Source organism: Peromyscus maniculatus, chromosome 1 (genome assembly GCF_049852395.1).
Source record: "Peromyscus maniculatus bairdii isolate BWxNUB_F1_BW_parent chromosome 1, HU_Pman_BW_mat_3.1, whole genome shotgun sequence".
Lineage (NCBI taxonomy): Eukaryota > Metazoa > Chordata > Mammalia > Rodentia > Cricetidae > Peromyscus > Peromyscus maniculatus.
In genome coordinates, this window is record NC_134852.1 from 182,876,256 (window position 1) to 182,899,876 (window position 23,621).

A 23,621-nucleotide genomic window follows, 5' to 3' on the forward strand; every position below is an offset into this window, starting at 1 on the left:
TAGGTGTAGCATGAATTGTTAGGTCTTATTAATAAAACAAACCCAGAGCCAGGTATTGGGGTGAATGCTGAAAGATCAGAGAGACAGAACAGGCCACAGCTAACCTCACCTTGCTAATTCCTCTACTGATCCTGTTTCCTCAGACTGGAAGCCTCTGAGTCCTCTGATCTCAGCTGAACTGGTGCTCAAAAGCCTAAAAGTTTAACCAGGCTCTAGTTCCTGGTTTTCATGCCTTATATACCTGTCTACTTCCTGCCATCACTTCCTGGGATTAAAGGCATGTGTCACCATACCTGGCTGTTTCCATTGTGGCTTTGAACTCACAGAGATACAGAAGGATCTCTGCCTTTGGAATGCTAGGATTAAAGGTGTGTGTGCCACCATTTTCTGGCCTCTATATCTAGTGGCTGTTCTTTATTAGGGTGAATAATATATTGGGGAACATAATATCACTACAACTAGGCAAGTCTTCAACGTGTGATATTTCTGTTCAACCTTGAGAGCAGCTGAGATTTAGGTCTGCGCTGCCAGGCCCAGCTCCAATTAACTACATGGAAAGATCAATCTACTCATGAATCCCAAGCCTTTCATGACCTTCAGGTTTTACACAGGTTCTTGAGAAGTCTAAGAAAAGGTTTTGGTAATTTTCCTACTTCTAATCTTCTACCTGATCAAGATCATCACGCAAACGAAGTGAACTCATCCCACAGGACCAACCTGATGAAGGCCACTGTGTGAATGAGGCACAAGAGGAGAGTTCAGTCTCAGCACAGACACTTCCTGCCTCCCCAGGGTCTGCAGCCTCTACAAGGGCCCAAGGAGTGCTCCCTGTGGGTGTCAGGTAATGTTTATTTGGAGAGAGGAGTGACTTCACTGGGGACATGGAGTGACTCTAGTGAGGAGTCAGGGCTATGAATTTGGAATGGTGGGCTATTTCATAACGCCTTCTAGGGCACTCCCAGTTCTGCACCACCTGGGTCTGATGGGGCTAGCTGTTCCCATTCCCATCTCTGTAGATCACAGCAGGAGAAGAAACTCAAACCATCACTGGGCATGTTTCCTAAACTAAAACAAATACAGGAAGACTGTAGAGCATGTCTGTTTGAAGGGGCTTTGGAATTTTCTACTTCCGGCCATCAAGTACAGATGGTCTATTTATAGGGTGTAGCAGGTATAGACTTTGAGTGACAGGCAAGTTGAATTTTTGAGATGTAGAGTTGTGCTGGTTAGTTTTATGTCAACTTGACAGAAATTAGAGTTGTTTTGGAGACGGTAACCTCAACTGAGAAAATGCTTCCACTATCTTGGTCTCTGGGCAAGCCTGAGGTACATTTTCTTGATTGATGATTTATGTTGGAGGACGCAGACCACTGTGGGTGGTACCATCCCTGGGCTGATGGTCCTGGGTTCTATACGAAAGCAGGCTGAATAAGCCAGGGAAAGCAAGCCAGTAAGCAGCACCCCTCCATGGCCTCTGCGTCAGCTCCTGCATCCAGGTTCCTGCCCTGACTTCCTTCGACAAAAAACCAACCACAAACTGTAAGATGAAATAAAATTCTTCCCCTCCAACTTGCTTTTGCTCATAGCATTTTATCACAGCAATAGAAACCACAAAACAAGACAATGTCTAGTACCTTTTTTCTCTAAGATATCAAAGTGAATTTTCATTCTACACTTACCCAGAAAATGATAGATGTAGTAAGTAGCTTATAAAACCCAAAATGTCAGGATATGGTGCAGGGATAGATACTTGATAATGTTATGGAACAAAATTGCTACTTTGTCTTGAGTCAAAGAAGGAAATATTGCAAGCAGGACTGGGACAGAGTTAAGAAAAAGGAAAAAAGACGATACATATGCACCCTGCAAGAAAAAACCAAGTGAAAAAAGAGGTGAAGACTGGACTGAAGTGGCCATAAACCTCGGAAAGCCAGAAACCATCAGAATCCGGAGGGGAAAGCAGTGCATTCTTCTCTAGAAGCCAGAGTGTGGTCTGCTTGGGAACTTGGCCAAATGGTATTCCTTATCTCTGGGCATTCATCTGGGAGAGAACAGCTTTCTCTTAAAACAGCCTGCCTGTTGTGGTTTGTTATGTAGACTATGGGATGTGAATACAATAGCAAAAACACTTCTATTATTTAAATTATTATATATTTTCTTGGCTGTGTCCACTCACTGTCTCTACTTTCCTAAACTTGTTATCAGACATTACAGAATTATTTTTCCTTTCTGTTCAGTCAGAATACATTGTGTGTCATTATAACACGATTTCGTTGACTCACTTTTGGAATGTTTGGTCATAAAACTATGTATATATCAGTCATTAATGAAGTCCTCAAACAAATGACTTCTTTCCATGGTACAAATATTTATCAAGTTGCATGGCAATTAAAGCAAGTAATTATACCCTTAAGAGATGCAAATTTCAGATTTATTATATCAAAATTGCAAACTACAGCTGTTCAAGTTTTAATGTGTATCTGTCTGGAAAATGACAAAGTAACTGAGACACAAGAGACAATCGATGAAATATGCTAAACAATTTGAATATTTAAAACATTGTGTTTGTGTTCCATCAGAGTTATGTGAATAGAATCGAACTCAAAGATGATCCGGTGTGAGTGATGAGACCCTGTGGCTTGTGAACTCCCAGGCGGTCGACAAGAAATCTGAACCTCTTGTCTGTGTAGTACGTTGTACATCACCTGCCTCAGTGCTCCGAGCCGGGACTGAGGTACCCCAGAGGCCAGGAAGTTTCATTAAGCATTCCAAGGTACCTCTCACTAATGAGAAGCTTTGGCAGTAGTTCTGCATTTCATGCACACATGTAATAATATTCAAAAGCCATACTTCTTGAGTTTCTACAAAGTCTAGGAGCTGAATTCATGTCACTAGGGCCTCCTTGTCTGCACAGTGACAGAGCCCACACTGGAGATCTCTCTTTGACCTCCAAAGCTCTGTGAATTTAATACATTGACTCAGTGTGACCACCTGATATTGGAGGTCTTAAAGGTTGTCAAATGGATTAACCATGTCGTGCCAGTGTTTAGCAAGGAAAACAACCAGAATTAATGTGTGACTTGGTGATACGGCCATTTCAAGTTCAGGCTTGTACTTGGAAGTTCTTCTCTTACCTGATGGAGCTATATCTATCGCCATTCGAGGACACAATGACATGTGTACATGTTACTTTTCTGTTAACTTTATCCTGATTATATCAAAATATGCTTTGAAACAATGAGTGATACAGTCATTAGGTAGAGTCTTGTTAGCTGGCATGTCTGCTTATTTTTATCCAGGCTATAGTTGAAGTTCAACATGAGCTTATCACTCATGCAAGGGTGGAATGCATGTGTCACAAATGCAAGGAAAGGGCTCAAGCTCTTTTGCACCTCTAGAGATTAACTCATAAGCAGGCTCAGTTTAGAAGTTTGAGGGCTGCTTAATCCCCAATACTCAAGTTTACTAACAAATATGCAAAATGTCTTAACATCCAGATAATTCTTAAACCTATTTGTAAAATGTCATAGAATTTCAATGGCAATCTGTCACTTTGTAGTTTGGGATTTTTAGTGAAAATTTTAGAGGAAAAGTATCACATTTAAGGAAACTGCTCTTGGGGCTGGAGAGATGGCTCAGAGGTTAAGAGCACTGGCTGCCCCTCCAGAGGTCCTGAGTTCTATTCCCAGCAACCACATGGTGGCTCACAACCATCTGTAATGAGATCTGGTGCCCTCTTCTGGCATGTAGACAGAACACTGTACACATAATAAATAAACATAAAAAAAGAAAAAAGAAAAAAAGAAAACCATTCATTTTAAAGCTGTGGGAGGCAAAGACTAAAATGTTGAGTGCAAGGGATATGTGTATTGTAGCATGGTTTTGATACTTCTGAAATGATTTCTGGAAACTCTTTACCTGGAGAGAGGGTGGCATGATCAGATCCTTCAATTCTACTCAGAGATGGCAAACAGCATCGTTTTGCTCTCAACAATAAAACCCTAAACAGCAAACAGCTTATTTTTGCTTCAGGGGGTATTAACTTTATCAAAGAAGCAGCAGGGAAGATTCTGGATTGGCTTAGCTCATGAGCTTCCCCTGCTGACCTGCTATTGAAGTATTGTGTAATTTGCTCCTTTAACCATTCAAGGATTAGAAACAAAGCTCACCTAACTGATGTTGCTCTTACCTCTAAAGTCAAGTATCCTTCTCGACCCTTGGGATACTTCCCATACATCCACAAAAGAAAACACCTGCATTCTTTTTTAATTCATCACTCTACTTGTAAAACAAAATTGTTTAAATATTAATGTAACTGGTAAGTTCATTAGTGCTGTCTTGGAAAACTATAAACTTTTGGTATACCTAAAAGCATTCGCATATGATAGGTTCCTATGTGTATAACTTGTATTTATAAAGATTACAATCTGCACACTACAAAAAGTGTTGCTTTAAAAGGCAGGTAAATAATTTTGTCCTTCTCCTATCACCTTGTTTAAAATTTACATAAAAGAATGATAAAATATATGCTAATTGAAAGAAACTCTTCCAAACTGCCCTCTGAAATTCTGTCTGCTGCTCTGCAGCGCACCCCGACATAATGAAACACATGTCCAGAAACCATTTCCCTGTTGATACTGGGAGAAGTACAAGAAGTGCCCTAATTCTTGATTCTTAATGACTTAATTGTGTGATGAATTACCCACGACTCTTAGACACTTATCAAAAATGGCCTCACTTGCCAGCTGGGCAAGCAGGGGAGATATCCGACTGTGCCTGTTTCTTTACCAATAAAATAGAAATGACAAAGATGCATTCCTGACACATTGTAGTGAGGTTACACAAGCTAAGCACATGCCCAATATCTGCTCTTTGTGCTTCCTATTATTTTTATTGTCTAAAATGTCTGTACACCTAGAGGTACAGTTTTACAAACGCTATACTCGGTCAGTGTGTTGTGTATTTTAATTAGCATCAATCACATAGTTATATAAAATCATACTTTCATAATTATTTCAAAGAAGGTTTAAATATTGAATCACTCATATAACACATTTTGAAGTTCTTATATGGAGGAAGCTTTATTTATATTACTATTGCTTACTCCTCATAAAGCCCATCTGCCCAGGATCCCCAGTGTTCCAGCTCTACCTCTGCTGAAGTATAGTGCTGCCTTAGCAAGTCAACTTCTAATTCACACACCCTGGAGTCTCTTTAGACAATCCCCCAACTCTGGTTTTTATCAAAACAAAATGAATATCTTTACTTGCTGGCAAATATATGGGCGTCAGATGTCTTCCATGCAAGCTGGTGAACCTTGTTCTTAAAATTAATAATATTTTAACTAATTTCATCTCTAACTCTCCATTTTTTGCAATATTTTCTCTTCATAAGTTTATGGTACTTTCCAGGGAATAAGACCTTTGTTTTGGACTACAGATTTGCTGAAAGCATGTTTCAGTCAATCTAAAGCAAGATTCAAACATGAGCCCAAATTTACTTTGTTCATATATTGAACCAGAGGTTTAATACATCACAATTAAGGTGAATTTTCATTTTCTCTTCAGTTTTTACTTGAACTTTGAGAACCAAGGGGATGAACTTTTCCCTGCCATACCTGATACATATGTGTGAAAACTCCTAGCGATTAATGAATATCTGAGTTGTGGTGGTATTCTAATTGTACTGAAATGTGATTTTGATTGTATGTTAATAAATAAAGTTGCCCGGGGGTCAGAGCTATTAGAGCCATAGCAAGAGTGTGGCGGTGGTGGCACACGCCTTGAATCCCATAGATCCCTGTGTGTTCAGGGATACAGCCAGCATTGGAGACATATGCCTTTAAGACCTAGAGGGCTGTACATTCAGACAGTGACGAGGCCGTCACGTGTTTGGGTTTACAACCAATGAGAAGGCAGAATGACTGGAAAATCGATTTACACACAGGAAGTAGGTCTCTTTCGTGAAGCTGGGACAGCAGGAGGAAGGGTGAGATTTTAGCTCTGAGCTCTGACCTCTCAGCTTTCTCTTTTACATTGTTTCTGTGTTTCTTATTTAATAAGACGGTTGGTTACATCTACACTGAGTGGCTGTCAATTTTCAATGTAGATGATCTCACTATGGCAATCAATTCATTAAATTTAATTACTTAGTCAATTATTAACAAATTAAATGTAAAAACTAGTTATCATTCAGACACTCTACAATTAGAAGCCAATAAGAATGAGCTTGATATGCAAGCTATTATTTCAGAGTGATCAACAAAATATAACAAAATTTAAAAACTTTAGAAGACTTAGCTCAGTGTAGAAAGGTGACAACCAATAGGTGGCAGGCTTCTAAGAATACCTTTGAGGGGAAACAGCCGACTGTAAAGAGAGCACTTGGGAAACTAAGATGGAAGAACTACAGAGAGTCTGGAGCCAGCCTGGGCTACATAGTGAATTCCAGGCTAGTCTGGGCTACAGATAGATACCCTATACTGAGAGAGAGGGAGAGAGAGAGAGAGAGAGAGAGAGAGAGAGAGAGAGAGAGAGAGAGAGAGAGAGAGAGAGAGAGAGAGAGAGAGAAGAGCTCTCTGTCAACCCTGCGATGGCCTCAGACTCACTCACAGTCCTCTTGCCTCATCATCTGCAGTGCTAGTGTTAGTGTGGATGCTACTATACCTGTCTTTTTCTCATTTTGTGCCATTGATAATAGTTATGAGGCCAAAGATATCTGTGGTGTAATCTACTTTGTCATCACAAAGCTATTTAAACATTAATTTTAGCAGAATATTTCTCTTTCATTTAAACTAATTGTTAAATTGGTGCTTTACATAAGTTAAGTTTGAAGCAGATGAGACCTGCTGTAATTTATTATGATAAGTGTCCCCTTAAGGAACCCCCTCAGGATAACCTGATAATTATTTCACATTAATTGGCTCATACATTAAAATATTCCATTTTATTACCTTCATCACATGTCTGACACTTCCGGATAGTTGGTACTGTCACATTTCCACTTTAAAAATGAAAAATATCATTACCTGAATATGATTTTATGCGATAAAATTATCAGTAAATATAAAATAACGATTTTTCTAATTTATGAGCACCGATAGCTGTGTAACTCACTTTCTTTCCTATAATGAGTTTCATTAACTAAGTGTTTCAGTAGTAAGTTTTATATTTTAAAGGCAAAGAGACAAAGACCATATAACTGCAATAGCAATAGCAATCAAATCATTATCACTGTTAATATCACTATTAATATTAAGAGCACATATTTAATTTTGTCTAATACTTAAATAGCTCAAAATTAATCCTATTAATTTAAAGTACTTTCTAATCCTAAGTATTTAGTCTGTGATCATTACATTTTAACAGCGGTCACCTTTCCCCCTTCCTCATTGGCATAACCATCTTGTTTCCATGGGAACTGTAGAGAAGGAACAAAATGGTAGAACATGTCCATTTTGGATGGAAGCTGATTGGGTTGTTTTTCTACAGGAGTACCAGTTCTTCATGCAGATAAGAATGTGGACAGTGGCCTCTCACATGTATTACAGACCAGTGGATAATCTTTTAAAAGCAGGAAATTCTATTTCTAGCTAGACGACCTTCAACCTTTCTGTGGAGATTTGGTTATTTGGTTATTTGGTGGTGAGACACAGAGGGAAGTTGGTTTTCTTTTGTATGTTTTATGAAAGGGTTTGAAATTTCTGCTGAAAAAAATATGAAGCAGCAAGAACCTTTAAAGCAGGTGTTTGTTAACTCTAGATAAACTCTCTTTAAGTTTTAACAAAAAAATCCCAAATTAGTCGAGTTCGGCATCGGATATACACACATGTAGAGCAGAAAAGTAATTCTTCAATACATATGAGGGGTTAGAGGAATGCCAATAAACCTGCTTGCAGCTTTGCCTAAATAACCATTATTTCATATAGATTACTTTCCTAAGAACCATAATTTACAGCGAAGGAATCGTTTTTACTTTAGCTGGTTTGGAATCTCTGCAGGATCTGGGGGGGGGGTGGTGGTGGTGGCGGTTCTACTGCTTGTTTCTAGCAATGAAGACTTTACCTCTCCTCTGTACGTATTTAAGCTGTTTCAGAAGGGACCTGGGGAGAAAACTCAGTCAGTCAAGTGTTTGCCACGCAAACACGGGGACCTGAGTTCAATCCCCATTGCCCATGTCAAAAAGTCGAGTGTGTTTGTCATCCCGGACCTGGGAGTGATGAGAGCTGGACAGCTCGAGCTCACTGGCCTGCCTGCCTAGCCTGTCCAGTGAGCCCCACATCTGGATGAGAGACAGAACAAGGTAGACAGCTCCTGGAGAACAACACCTGTGGTTACCTTGGACCTCCTCATGTATGTGCACATATGTGCATACTCAGTAGAATATCCACATGAACCCCCCTCCTTTCCAGAGAGAGAGAGAGAGAGAGAAAGAGAGAAAGAGAGAGAGACTTTTGCAAGAGACTGAGAAGACAGGAACTCTTTGTCACTCCCACAGAATCCCACAGCAATCACCTAACTGCTGTAACTTTCTATCCAATAAGTGTCACACCAAAGAGAAGGGACCGTGAAACTCCCTGAAAAGACAGAGAAAGACTTCAGCAAAGACAGGAGGAAATGAAAGCACAAGCAACAGGCTATGGCAAAGTCTTTACCTCAGCAGACCGAGGGCCAAGTTGCTTTGGTGAAATATAAATACTGTTGCATGTGCATGTGTTCTAGCTCATTGGTTGTTGAGCTGATGAAATTTAGGATCCCCACAGAAACAAGCTTCTAGGGCTGTATATAGATTATTGAGATTCAGCTATCGGATGGGATGATCCAACCTAAATATCGGTAGTACCATCCCATGGGTTGTGGTACTGGCCTGAATAAAAAGACAAAGCAAGCTGAGCTCAGGTATTAGATGTTTCCCTAAGCAAAGATTTACTGACTAGGAGCCTCTTTTTCCCACTGCCATACTTTCCCTGCTACTGGGGACTATGTTCTATAGACTGGGAAGCCACTTAGGCTACTTATGTCAAGAATTTTGTCAGGAATAAGACAAGCGACTGATCAATATGGCTTTTATGTTTGCTACAAATCACTGATAGTTTCATAAAAACCTAAGATGGCAAACCAATTACTAATGCAAGCTAACTCCACATTTAAAAAAAAAAAAAGAATGCAGACGGATGGTGGTGATGCATGCCTTTAATCCCAATAGTCCATAGGCAGAGGCAGAAGGATTGCTGTGGGTTCAAGGCTAGCCTGGACTACAGAGTGAGTTCCAGGACAGCCAGGACTACACAATGAAACCCTGTCTCAAAAAAAGGAAAAAGAGGAAATCCTTTTTTTTCTATAAATATTTAACATCTTAAGAAAACACAGTCTATAGTGGTACTGGTCTCTGACAAATGTTTAGTTAACTGGTATCATTGGCCAAGCTCTCCTGAAATAACATATCACTTTAAGGCAGTGAGAGAACCAACCTAAAATGACTGATGAAGAAATTTTTCTGACTTAATCACACATATCATTGCTAACTTAGAGGGGTGCCATCTTGAAACAAGGTGGGAATGAGGTAAGGCTAGAGACAGCATCTTGTGTTAAGTAATCTATATATACTCAAAAGCACAAAAGTGAAAAAGCTCTGTTGCAACATTGCTGAATAGATGTAACCTGGGTTCCTTGATAAATGACTGGTTAAGGCCAGGAGAGCAATAGCTCATGAAGAATCTAGATCATCTCTACGCAGAAAGCAATAGTTCACCACTATTGACATTAATCATTGCTCTATTCATAATCCTTAGAATACATAAGTACAAAAGGGTTATGTTATATTCATATAACAGTTTAGCATTTCAGAAAATGCTTTAGATACATTTGCCTATCTCAATAATAGTATAATTGGTTTTAATTGGAGGCATTTGAATTTTCCAGATTCTCTGACATTTGGGTGGTTCTCATAATTTGAGCATTTAAATTACTGCTGCATTTAAATTACCCAGAAAGCAACTAATGAGTCATGTCAAGGGGAAGCAACAAACCAACCCGAGGGAGCTTCAACCAGAAAATTACTGAATACATCGAAAATACACTTATAATATAAAAATCCATGAATTCATAATGATACAAAATTCGCAAGAAAATAAAATTTAAAGACCTCACTTCTCACCAAGACAGAAGAAGTAAGGTACCAATTATTTGCAAATGTAATCAGTGGAGAGGGGTAGAGCAGACGCCTGCCTTCCTGTCTTGATGGAATACTTTGAGAGAAGACTGTGTATTACATTTCTGCTTGATAAGGTCAAAGTTTTTAAGAGAAGAAATGCGGCTAATATAGGTATGGGAGGAAGGATGAAAACAGATAGTGATCGTTTAAAAACACAAGGAGATAGCTGACAGACAGGAGTCACCACTGTGATTCAAAACATTTAACATAAGGTTGATGCAAGACCATATAAAACTGCTGGGCTTTTATGGATGTCAATTCATGAGAGACCTGCCCTTTCCTGAACAGAAATGGAGGAGGATGAGTGGATTGGGGTTGGGGGGTGGGAACAGAGAGGAGTGGTAGGAAGAACTGGGAGGAGAGAAGGGAGGGGAAACCTCAGCCGGGATGTAAAATAATAATAAAAACCAAAACAAAACTGTTAGGCTACTACCTCCTAATCAACCAAATCAGCTTAAGGTATCAGGACGTGAGGTGGTCAAGCACAAAATATTTTAAGACTCATTGAACCTCTTCAAATTTTTGTTGAAAAAAGTTGAACATAAATGTAGTCAGGTTGGAGGCTCAAAGACCCAAAGCTAGAGAGGCAAGCTCCACAGCACCATTTAAAAGCAACAAGGCAATCTGAAGTGGGGGATCTACACCAGGACACATGCCTCAGCTTACCAACCTTCCAGAGTTTCTGCAGGAGTGCCCCTGTGACAAAGGAGCCTCACCAGACATCAAAACATACAGCTATGTGTGATTATTTTTAGAGCAAATCATAATCGTCAAAAGTCAACAGGATTATGTTATATTTATATAACATTTTAACATTTCAGAAAATGCCCTAAAATACATTTGCCTATCTCAATAATATTATAATTGGTTTCAATAGAAGGCATTTGAACTTTCCAGGTTCTCTGACATTTGAGTTGTTCTTATAATTTGAGTATTTAAATTACTGCTGTTTGCTTTGTACAAGTTATATGGATAAGTAACCAGTCTTCAAAGAATGAATTAATGAATACAAATGAGATATTTTATAGTTTAGATGGCTATAGGCTTTTTTTTTCCCTGGTCTTCAATATTATTAATGTCCATTATAGTAAAACTAATTTGGAGTATTTGAATTTTCTGGTTGTTGAGAGTTTTTGTAAGTGAGGGATTATGCTACATTTTACAGTAAATGGACATTATAATCCAATAAATACAGAAATAAATACATATTCTAAGCATCTATAGTGATTCAAGTTTCATATTCTGAAGGATGTCAGTGTGCACAGCATTACTAAAGATCAGGCTCTAAATGCAGGAACAGTCCTCAAAGCAGGATGAGTTACTTGTTTGTTTTTGTTATTCTTGCATTTGTAAACATAATCCAACTTCAACCTGCCAGTGTAATTCATTAAAATGACGTGAAAGCCCACCAATGGTCACTTCAATTAGTAACTGGCAAAGAGAAACAAGTCAGTTCACTGGGACCTCAGAGGTCTAAGGAAAATGACACTCTTGACCACATTCAGCTCTTCCTGTCACAAACATATACCTACAGGGGCTGGACAGTTGAGTATGAAGCTTAAAATGTTCTTGTACTAAAGATGTCAACAACCACACCTTATAACATTACAGATGAAAAAAATTAATAGATATTCATAAGTAAATTGGCATGAACAAATACTTCCTTGGCTTAAAATCCTTTTTCCTTTACAAAGAATAGTGTTTTGATAAAAATAGATAAATTCTTAGGGTGACAAAGATGCCCATCTAAGGGCTCAGACAGCATTCCATCATTCCCCTCTGACAAAATAGCAGCACAGCTCTCATTGTTATTGTTGGATTTTTTAATTAGATAGTAAGTTTCACAATGGGAGAGAACTTATCTTCTACTTTGTATTCTTTTTGCCTGCTACATGTGAGGGAATCCCTTTTCTCTCTGATAATACGATTGACATTCTGAAAATGGAACAATTAAATGAGAGGATAATTAATGTTGATGGGATTTATGTAATGTCAATTATAAATATTATTTTTGATCATTTCTGTTTTATCATTAAAAAAGTTGGTTAATATGGGTGACAAGATAAAAGTTTAGAAAAACCTGTTAAATCAGATCATAGAGATATTCAGACCCAAACAGAAGAATTTAGAAGAGAACAAATCTCAACATTGCATTATAAGGTTACAGAGAAACAGCCTAAGGTTTTCAAATAGTCAACCTTAATCTATCCAGTAACTTTACAGGAACTGCCAGATGATAGATATCCTCAAGGCTGTATAAGAGCTGATTGGATTCCTGTGCAAATGTTAGATTTGAGGTGATTCAAAAAAGCAATAGTCTCATATGGCATCCACTCATCTTTTGTGAAGCAGATGTTAAACTCATGATCAACTTGTAATAGAATTATCCCTCACGACTGTTAAAACAGTCTTAGAGGCTGGTCCCAAATTACAATGGACGACATGGTGGAAGGATGAGGCTAAGACTACTGAACAATGGAGGAGGTCTTGAGGTCTTGAAATATCTCAAGATCAACTACTTGGAGAGGGTAATTATGCTGACACACAAAGACAATCTTTATATGATGACCACACCCTAGCTTTATGTCACATGGCAGCCTTGAATGCTTGGGACAGAATTGAAGGAGTAGGAAAGAAAATTGAGTCATTTACTAAAGTTATACAAGGCCCAAAAGAAACCTTCACTGACTTCTTACAAAGATTGACTTCAGCAGTAAATAGAATAATACCAAATTTAGAAGTTGGACAGATAAAATTTGAATCTCTGGCTTTTGAAAAATGCTAATGCACAATGAAAAAGGGTAATTAGGCCATAAAGGGCAAGATCAGCACCCTTGGAGGAATGGATCTGAGATACAATAAATATTGAATCTCATGATCATGATGATGCTTGGATAGAAGAAGCGATTTCTAGAGGTTTGAAGAAAAATCATAATGAAAAATGTTTCAGTTGTGGTAAACAAGGTCACCTAAAGAGGGACTGTAAACAGGGTGTTCCTAGAAACAATGTTTTTTCAAGGAATAATCCCAACAGAATGGCCCTCCCTTCTGGATTATGCAGATGTGGCAAAGGCAGACATTGGATTGAAAAATGTAGATAAACAAGGGACAGACAAGGTAGTTCTTGGCCTTTGCTATTGGGAAACTCCCTGAGGGGCTTCTCACAGGCCCCCATGTCAAATTCTGTTCTGTCATTTCCTGTCATTGTGGAAGAATTCCCTCTCAGAGCAATTAAAGAACCTGGTGCACGCCTTTAATCCCAGCACTCGGGAGGCAGAGCCAGGTGGATCTCTGTGAGTACGAGGCCAGCCTGGGCTACCAAGTGAGCTCCAGGAAAGGCGCAAAGCTACACAGAGAAACCCTGTCTCAAAAAACAAAACAAAACAAAACAAACAAACAAACAAAAAAACAAAAAAAAACTAATATAAAACAAAAATTTAAGGAGAAACCATAAATCAAAATTGATAAAAGATTAGAAGATTAGAAAAGGGAAACTCCCCAAAGTTAGGGTTGGGGAACAGTTTTGTTTTTGTCTCAGGGGAATGAAAGCTAAGGAATCTGAAGACCACTGGACAAATGAGGCATCTGAAGAAAAAGGACAAGTCATCCAGAAAACTTGTCCATCCAGAAAAAGATTTTCTGCAGTGAGCCATGACCACACCTAACAGCTACTTTGAAGTCTCCAAAAAGAAGATGGGACCCCACAATGACGATTCCATCAGGACAATGATGACAATGATAATGCCACTGAGCTGACAAATACCACCCAAAGATTGGCTTTGGACTACAAACTCCTCAGGACAACATCAAAATGGCTAGCTGAGATGACACAGACTCACAGACTACTCCAGTCAGGACTTGGCCATCATCCTAAATTTTCTTTGTGTCTCCATAAGACTTCTAGCATCCCCCAATCAGCAGTAGCCTAGAAAATTATACCCACATTCCCTAAAAATGGATTATGGATGTGTGTCTTTGTTTAGGGATTGGTTAAAAATTGTGATTGGTCATAGTCAATCTCTTTCTAAAAGAAGAAAGGTGAATATGATATAGAAATATATTATATAGAAATGATAAGATAAAAGGGTAGATTATTGAATCTACTCTGAAAAGAAAAAACAAGAATATAGATATAAGACAAAATGGTGCATTATTGAATCTATTTTTAAAACACAACTACTAGTTTTAAATATTTTTACATTGGATTGGATTTTTGTATATTGTATACAAATTTTGTATATTGATACAAAGTTGAGATTAATTTTGTTTGAACATACTGTATATATATTTCTAATCTTGTTCAAATTATTGTATCTATACAACTCATTTAACAATGCAATGCAATTTTCTAGTCCTTGAAAGTTATTACCAACTCTTTTGGATAATAAAGAGATTAATGTTAGTAGTTAGTCACCTATTACAGTAGAACGTGTCAGGTTAGGTATGTTTTCAAGTTCAACTTCAAACACTTCAGAGATCTATAGAATATAGCATTAAAGATGTTTTAATAACATAGATTTTTATTGTTTTATGATGAGACATGTCTGCTCCTGGCAGCATCAGTCTACTTCAGAGAAGATGATGGGCATCAAAGAAACTCCTTATAGAGTTTACTTTCTTTGTGGCAAAAGTTACCACTGGGCAAGAAAGTACTCTTGCCTTGACTGCTGACAACATGCTGTCCAAAGTGGACAAGCAGGACACAATAGAAAGGACTGCCAAACTTTTCCAAGACAAGGTAGGAAGGCCATTCAGAAAATTCTGCTACACAGAAAAATCTGTCAGATAGACTAAGCCTGTAGGCCAAAGATGGATGCCCCAACATTGCAGAGAAACCTCAGGTGACTGTCCAGGCAGCCAGCTGTTTCTGTCATTCTCACATTTTTTTGGAAGTTGCTTGTTTGGACTTCCTTGCTTACTTAAGTAATATTTCCTTCTTAATTTTCTGAGGGAGTTGGAGACTCAACAATTACATAGTTTTCCTTGTTAACAAATTCAGAAAAGAAACTCACTAAATACGTGTGAAATGTATAAGATTAAAAGACATCAAAAGATAGTTTTGGGTTGGTAATACAATTTAGGATAGAAATTGAATTATGTACAACATTTTGGACTCAAAATAGGGTAAATAATGAAATATTTTCTCTGAATTTGTCAAATGTTTATGGACTAGACATTGTTAATGTAATTCTTGACTGTATATATTGTATATTCTTATTGTACTTATATATAGCTTTTCTCATATTGGTTATAAACTTCTTTTATTATTTTAGACAAAAAAGGGGAAATGTGGTGACATATTATGTACCCTAATAAAATTTGCCTGAAGATCAGAGGACAAAACAAGCCACTAGATTAAAGATAGAGGCCAGGCAGTGGTGGCACACACCTTTAATCCTAGCACTTGGGAGGCAGAGATTCATCTGTATGTCTGTGGGCTCAAAGCCACCCTGGACTATATGAGATTGACTCAGTCTAGGAAAGAAACACAAGGGTACCTAGGATCATCCACTCCAGGTAGTGTTGTCACATCAGTGTGGTGATCTATTGTGTACCCTAATAAACTTGCCTGAGGATCAGAGGACAGAACCAGGCACTAAATTAGAAACAGAGCCAGGCAGTGGTGGTCCACAACTTTAATCCCAGCACTTGAGATCTCATGCCTTTGCTTGGGAAGCACACATACGATTATTCCCAGCAGTAGGAAGGGATGGCTGGGTGGAGAAAGGTACGTAAGGCTTGAGGAGACAGGAACTGACCCTTTCCAGGCTGAGGAGTCCTAGACGTAAGATGTGGCAGTGGCTTGCTCTTTGTCTCTCTGATCTTTCAGCATTTACCCCAATATCTCCATCAGGTTTCTTTTTTATTATTAAAAGACCATTTAGCAAATTGAGCAACATACATGCTTTGCATTTTAAGTTTTAAAGCATTAGCTTACTTTATTCCTCACAATAATGACACTCCGTTCTTTGATTATGGAGATGGCACTACCAGACCATTGCTAGGTGGACATGTACGTAGGATACTGGAACATGTTACAAGAAGGTTACTTGGCAGTCTACTTATATTCATCCACCATAAAAAGGACAATGAATGACAAAAGAAACACTTCTACCCAAGTTGAGCTAAGTGAACCAATAAGTTTAATTGGGGTTACATATAAATAAGAACATGAATAGAGGGAAGTTTACAAATAACTACACCTTGGAGGAAGACTCCCTTTTCCTTACAGCATTGTTAATCTTAGGAAGTGGAAAGGCTGCTAGAGCTTTGTGACTCTAGTGATCCTGTTCTCCTCATAATGAAATTGTTACTACTGCTCTGGCTTAAGATGACAATGGCCACATGTATCAGCAAGAAACATCTACACAACAGATGTGTACCTCTGTTGCCTCTTAGTTTCTTTCTATATCCTTCATTTTTTTTATCCAATTCCACATGTTTTTAAGGTAACTATGTTTAAAGAGGTTTTATTTTTACTTAATTTTTAATGTTTATATGCGGGGAGGGGAAGGAGGCCTGTATGTGGGGGCAGTGCCTGCAGAGGCCAGAAGAGGGCATCAGATCCTCGGGAGCTAACAGGCAGTTGGAACATCTGTGCACATGAGCTGAACTTCAGTCCTAGACAAGAGCAGTGTGTGCTCTAAACCACTGACTCATCTCTGCAGTCCTCCACAGTAACTAATAAGCATGGGGGAAAATATGTAGTCATTGGATAATGTACATAATGAAAAAAATATTCATTATGTTGCTGTGACAGACATCATGACCAAATGCAACTCAGGGGAGGGAGGGTCTATTTTACCTCACAGATTATAGCCTATCGTTGAGTGAAGTCAGGACAGAAACTCAAGCAGGGACTTGAAGCCAGCTCTGTTTGCTATGGTGCACGGCATTATTTCCAATCAAGAACTCATCCACAGCCAAGGAAGACTATCAGAAACCACAGATGAGGCTGCATGGTAGCTGGCTTGCTCATATGCTTATGCTTAGGTAGCTTTCTTCTATAGCACAGGACCATCTATCCAGGGAATGATGCCACCCACAGTGGGCTGGGGCATACGATAGCAGTTAACAAAAAAACAAAAAACAAAACAAAACAAAAAAAACACAATCCCCACCCAACAGATATGCCCACAGGCCTACCTAACCTGGGATATTCCTCAATTGAGACTCCATTCTCAGATAACTCTAGGTGGTTGTTAAATTACAGACAAAGTTAGCCAGGACACATTGGTTGCTTTGTAAAAAATGAAATTATAACAAATATCACAACTGAATTGGGAAAGAGGCATTGCTCTTAGTCCCTTCGATATGCTTTTTAAACATTCTGACTCTAATCCACATGACAAAATCAATTTTTGTCCTATACATCCCATACATATATACATGAGAAGACATGTGTGTACAAGATAGATAGAGATGAAAAAAATCACTAAGCAATACTTTTGTGTTTCACATATCCAACAACAGGGTAAGTGTTGAAGAAAATCCACCAAATGATCTTAGTGAGTTCTACTCATTAGAACCCATAGTTGAAAATCACTAAAAGATTTTACTGTTTTCCAACAAACCCTCAGGGTACTGTGATGGATAGTGTGAACTGTGGACTGTTCACAGTGTAGAATCACCTGGAAAAGGAATCTTAATGAGACAATGCAATAATCTACAGTAGGTTGACCTGTGGGCTTATCTTCAAGGATCATCTTGGTTATATTAACTGATATGGGAAAACCCAGCCTTAAAGTGGGTGTTCCCACACCTTAGACTGGGAATCCTGAACTTGTTAAATGTGGAGAAAGTGAGTTGAGCACAAGCATGCATGCATTTATTCTCTTTTGACTGAGGATGTGGCTAACGGCTTCAAGTTCCTGCTGCCTTGATTTCCCAACAGTAATGGAATGTAACCTAGAATTGTGAACCAAAAACCAAATAGATTAGATCCGTTCTCCTTTAAGCTGCTTTTGCCAGGGTTTTTTGTTTGTTTGTTTTTGTTTTTCCACAGCAACAGGGAATGAAACTGGGACAAGTACTAACTTCTTATTGTCCTTGAGGTCTTTTTGGATTCTTATGTTATCCTCAATTTTTTTTTAACACAAAAATTTCACCTTGTCCCTGTTCTGGATCAAAGGATACATAGATGCCAGAGGCTCGTGGAATGGTGATGCTGTGCCTGCCTAGTAATTTCAGCAATTTCTAGCTGTTTCTTCAATCAGAAGAAAGTGAAACCAGCCAGAATGTTGTTCTTAGAAGCACATGAGGAATTGAGATCATGTCAGCAGGCAGCAGGGTGATAGCATGGCATTGTACGAGTGGAATCTATGGCTAGCCATTATCACAGGAGGAGGAATCGAAAGAAGGTCAGACCCTCTATTTCTAAAAGTTAATCAAACCATGTTCACAGAACATACAATGCAAAAATGTGCATGTGTGTGTGTGTGTGTGTGTGTGTGTGTGTGTGTGTGTGTGTGATATTTGAAGAGGCTCATTAAATATGTGCCTTTTCAGTCCCCTTGAACACCTCTACTTTTTGCCTGTAGCCTATTCTATTTTGTAATACATGCAATTTCACAATATGCATTGGTATTATATTATCAATGTAATAGCAAATGTTCTTTTTATGTAAATCTATTTCCATGTTTTCTTTCTTAATATGATGCCAGGTTTTGAAATTATAACCCAAGAAATTATATGACTGTAAAGAAAACTCATTGCATTATAACAAGTAATTACATTTTGAAGTGAATACAAAAAGTAATAGCCAATGTAAAAAATGCCAGCTAACAATGCACTTAATCAAAATGAGTGTTTTTTTGGTTAGCTTCCGCTAACCTACCAGTGCTAACATCTTAAACCCAAAGATTCAGTATCTGATGATCCAGAATCTAACAAATTAATTATTCCATCATACATTTTAAAACTGTAAATGAAGTCTTAAATTCTGACAACTATGATACTATCACTATAGGTAATTATTTCTGTTGGAAGTGGAGTGTCATTTCCCCCATATCAATTAATAACAGATGTTCAGGGTTTCACCCTATCATTCTGTCCTGTTCCCCAGGGTATATTTGGCAATGTATAGAAGTATTGTTGTGACTCAGGAGTTGAGGGTTATGATACAATACTGACATCCAGGAGACAGGTCGGTGGTTCAACGCCCTGCTCGTTATATAGTCTCCCTACATTCAAATGTTAGAATTACCCAGCCTGAAATGGGGCTAAGGTTGAAAACCCTGTGTTAATATAGACAGCTGTGGTCTTTCTACAGTTACAAATAATGGCAAAGGGCTGGCTTATAAAATAAGCTTATCAATAAAACTATTAAGACATACTGTTTCTGAAACTGTTATTACATTTACATGATGGAGATTGATAGCTAAACACGGGTGCATTAGAAGGCAATTGGTAATGTGGATTAAATAATGTAATATGATATCTGATAACAATGATCCAATTCCAAACTAGTCCACTAATTACAGGATGAGAAATTATTCTTATGATACAATTAATAAAATGAGTTTCCTATTTTTTATTTACTTGAATATTGACATTATTAAAAAAAACAAAGTATTTAAAAGTAAAATATTATAGAAATGTATGTAAATAACAATGTATGTAAAAGGAAAATTGTGTAAAATAGATAAGCTTTGCCTTCAGTCCAACAGAGAAGCATTTGCTTAAGAGTATCTGATTTTAAATAAGGAAACCCAGGAGTGAGCCCACCTCTCTTTTTCTCAGGCTGCTGGGAAAATGGCAGACATTCAGACGGGAACGTGCTTATTACCAAAAGTAGCCCACAATCTTTCAAAACAAGAAGCGTGTTCTGCTTGGAGAAACCGGCAAGGAAAAACTCCCTCGGTACTACAAAAACATCGGTCTGGGCTTCAAGACACCCAAGGAGGCCATGGAGGGCACCTACATAAACAAGAAATGCCCCTTCACTGGTAATGTCTCCATCTGAGGTCAGATCCTGTCTGGTGAGTGACGAAGATGAAGATGCAGAGGACCATTGTCATCTGCAGGGACTACCTCCATTACATCCGGAAGTGCAATCGCTTTGAGAAGCGCCACAAGAACATGTCTGTGCACCTGTCCCCCTGTTTCAGGGATGTACACAGATCGGCGACATCGTCACTGTGGGAGAGTGCAGGCCCCTGAGCAAGACAGTATGCTTCAATGTGCTCAAGGTCACCAAGGCTGCTGGCACCAAGAAGCAGTTCCAGAAGTTCTAGGGAGACTCTGGACAACTCCCCAGAACAAATAAAGTGGTTTTCTAGCTCACACACACACAAAAAAAGAGTGTCTGATTTTAAATATTATGTCTCATTTTTAAGTACACATATTCTTTTACCAGAAAAAAAAGCACTTTACTTTGAATTTTGTGATCTCTCATGTGGCATATAGATGAAATAAATAGTTAAAAATATGAGCCAAAAAAAGCATACCCTGAACACTGCAGTTGTTTTTCATGATATAGTTAATAGTATGCATTTGTGTTTATTAAGAGAGGTATCATAATTATAGGCATGTCTTTACAGTTTTGTGTTCTTAAAATGTGAATTGCTATGTGGTATTTTCATTATGTGGAAACTGTAGCTTGTTTCACAAACTAAGACAGCTAGCTGTCGCTGGGTCATGTAGCCTTATGGATCCATTTTGCATACGTTCCCATTGGTTGAAATGTGCATGAATATAATTCAATTCTTCTCTGGTAGCTCTGTTTTCTTTAACTTCCTCCTTGTTCCCCAACTTGTGCTAGCATGTGAAATTATTACTCTGATATTCACATCAATGCCAAAGAAAACACTAATATTACCTATGTGAAAAGAGTCTCCTGAAGAAAGACTGACATGCCTCCTAGTTCATACTGCCCAAATTCCTATCTGTCATTTGGTCTCTGTTCGCATAGATGTGGGTGGCCATTTACTGAGACTGCAGGAAACTTTCAAGCTCACTTGAAATGCAAAGGTGATAGGCAACCTAAAGCATATTCTTCCTCGCTCATTTAATTGTTTTTATAATAAAGTGAGCAGGTTGGAGTGTGAAAACCCTGAGTCTACATGAATAATTTCCACACTAATGTGATGAGCAGAAAATCTGGTTTAGGAAAACACATTCTTTGAATGAAATTGACAGTCCTATAAATCAAGTTTATTACCATAGCAGGCGTACTATGCTAAATTTTTTTTTACACCATATAAACAAACAACAGCTGGGAAATTGTTACTAGACCTGACTATTCCAAGCCCTTAAACCTAAACTTGCCTTAGAGTCAATATTTTTCAAAAGCTGTCTTATTTCCTTTTCAAGCACATTGGGATCACAACGTCCAATGTGCTCAATCAGTAACTGATTGAAAGGGTCTAAACTGCTTGTTCCAATTGTGCAGACTAAAGCAAGGGCACCTGTTTCATATCTCTGTATGTTTCATAAACCAGGGAGCAGGCTGGATGCCTGACGTGATGGATGTACTTTATAAAGCTGACTAACGCCTGTAATTTATGCAGTGAAGGCAAATGGTGTGAGCCCAGCAAATGGCTCTGAGCAATAGCCACACTCCAATTCTATATTGTGTCTTTTTCAAGTAACAATTTAAAAATGTAAATTAGTAATGTATATTATGTTCATTGTATCAAAACTGATTTGTGCTGCCATTTAAGTCACTACTTAAAAATTATTTCTTTCTGATAGGATTCATTGGGAAATATTACTATAACATTTTCCAGTTTCAAAAGTACTCTATAATTTTCTAATAGCTCTTTATTGAAAGATAGCCAAGCTTATTATCATATCTAAATGTCATATCAGAAAGAGAAAATTCTATGTATAATGGTGAAAATGAAAAAATTCTGTTTCTATGGGCTAATTTATTTAACCCTTCTGAATTACCATAACTAACCAAGCAAGTCTGCCTGATTTTTAAGCAATTATTTTAAATAGCATAAGTACTATGAGCAATACTCAAAAATTAGAAAAGAAATGAATATAACTTACTGTTTAGAAAAGCATACATAGCTATTTGTTACTTCTTAAGTATGTTTTCTGTTTATACCACAGAAATGTCTTTGTTATCAACTTAGAAAACAGCCAAAGTAAAAATGGTGCTTGCGTAAAGAGGAGTTAGGTTTCCAAAAGAGTGCCTGAGTGTGTGCCTTCTACATCTTAGAAATCTAAAGCAGAACGAGAAGGAACCATCCCTCTCAGATCAGAAAACAAGCCCACAGGGTGCTTGCTCAAGTTCACATGGTGCTGTCAGGAAATCCTGCTCCAAGCACCTAGCTGATGTTCCTCTCCCTGTGTACACGCCCTTGTCAACACATCAGCCAGGTCACCCGGCCAACAGCTGGCTAGCATGGCTCACAAGTTTTCTCTCTAAATAGGCCCCCATTTGATTCACAACACAGGGTTGAATATATGCTATATCTATGTAAGTCATAAAGAGAGTTTTTATGGCAAATATTGTCACTTGAAACTGCCAAGAACACACAGGGATACACTAGATTTTTTTTGTCTTTATATCTATATAAGTCATAAAAAGAGTATTTATGGCAAATGGAATTTGTTGCTTGAAACTGTCAAGAACATAAAGGGATAAACTAGATTTTTTTTTTAATCTTCATGCTTTTAAAAAGTATTGCAAACAGGCTTAGGACATGAGGAACACTGAAAGGACAATGTATTGGGTTGTTCTGAATGCTGTGCAAGAAGTTTGGGGCATTGGAAAGGCCAATCTTACTGCTTCATGGGACCTAATTATCTTGAGTCCCATCCCTCTTAATGCTTTGAAAATAATTCTCAATTATCATGGGTGAATATGGGAATGTTGGGAAGGATGTGTCCTTCTTTTTTTATTTTAATTTTCAAAAATAATTTTATTATAAAAAATGTGCAAATAAAAAAACCAACATACCAAAATTAATCAAATGCAAAGTGTATACATCCCATTGAACTTCTACACCTGGAGGAGCCATTTTGAAAGGAAACTTGAAATTTTACATTGGATATTCTACTTTCACTATCAAATTATTGCACTTACCCACCAACAAAATTTAAAAATGCATGAGAAAGTTAGAAGTAGAAAAACAATTAGCTTTCTATCTTCTTTCAAAACTCATGTTCACTGCTTGTCTACTTTCAATATTTCCACATCCTTAATATTTAACCTCTTCTTGTTATGTTATACTGTGCTACATACATTTATTATTGGCTAGATAACATGTATGAAGAAAAACATGCATTTTTTGAGATTGTATGACCATGCTTAATATTAAACATTTTAAATCAATTCATTTTCCTTAGAGGTGAATAGTAATGATATATATCACATTTTCATTATACATTCATCTGTTGATGGATGACTAGGTTGATTCCAATTTTGTGCTACAATGGATAAAGTGGCAATAAAC

General features: G+C 37.9%; 1 protein-coding gene and 1 pseudogene across 5 annotated transcripts in view; one reads left to right on the forward strand and one right to left on the reverse strand.

The window, feature by feature from the left end:
• The window catches only part of Prkg1 (protein kinase cGMP-dependent 1), a 1,181,731-nt gene that overhangs the window by 93,937 nt on the left and 1,064,173 nt on the right, over nt 1-23,621 (reverse strand). The window lies entirely within an intron of this gene.
• On the forward strand, nt 19,966-20,489 carry LOC102916389 (small ribosomal subunit protein uS17 pseudogene; annotated as a pseudogene).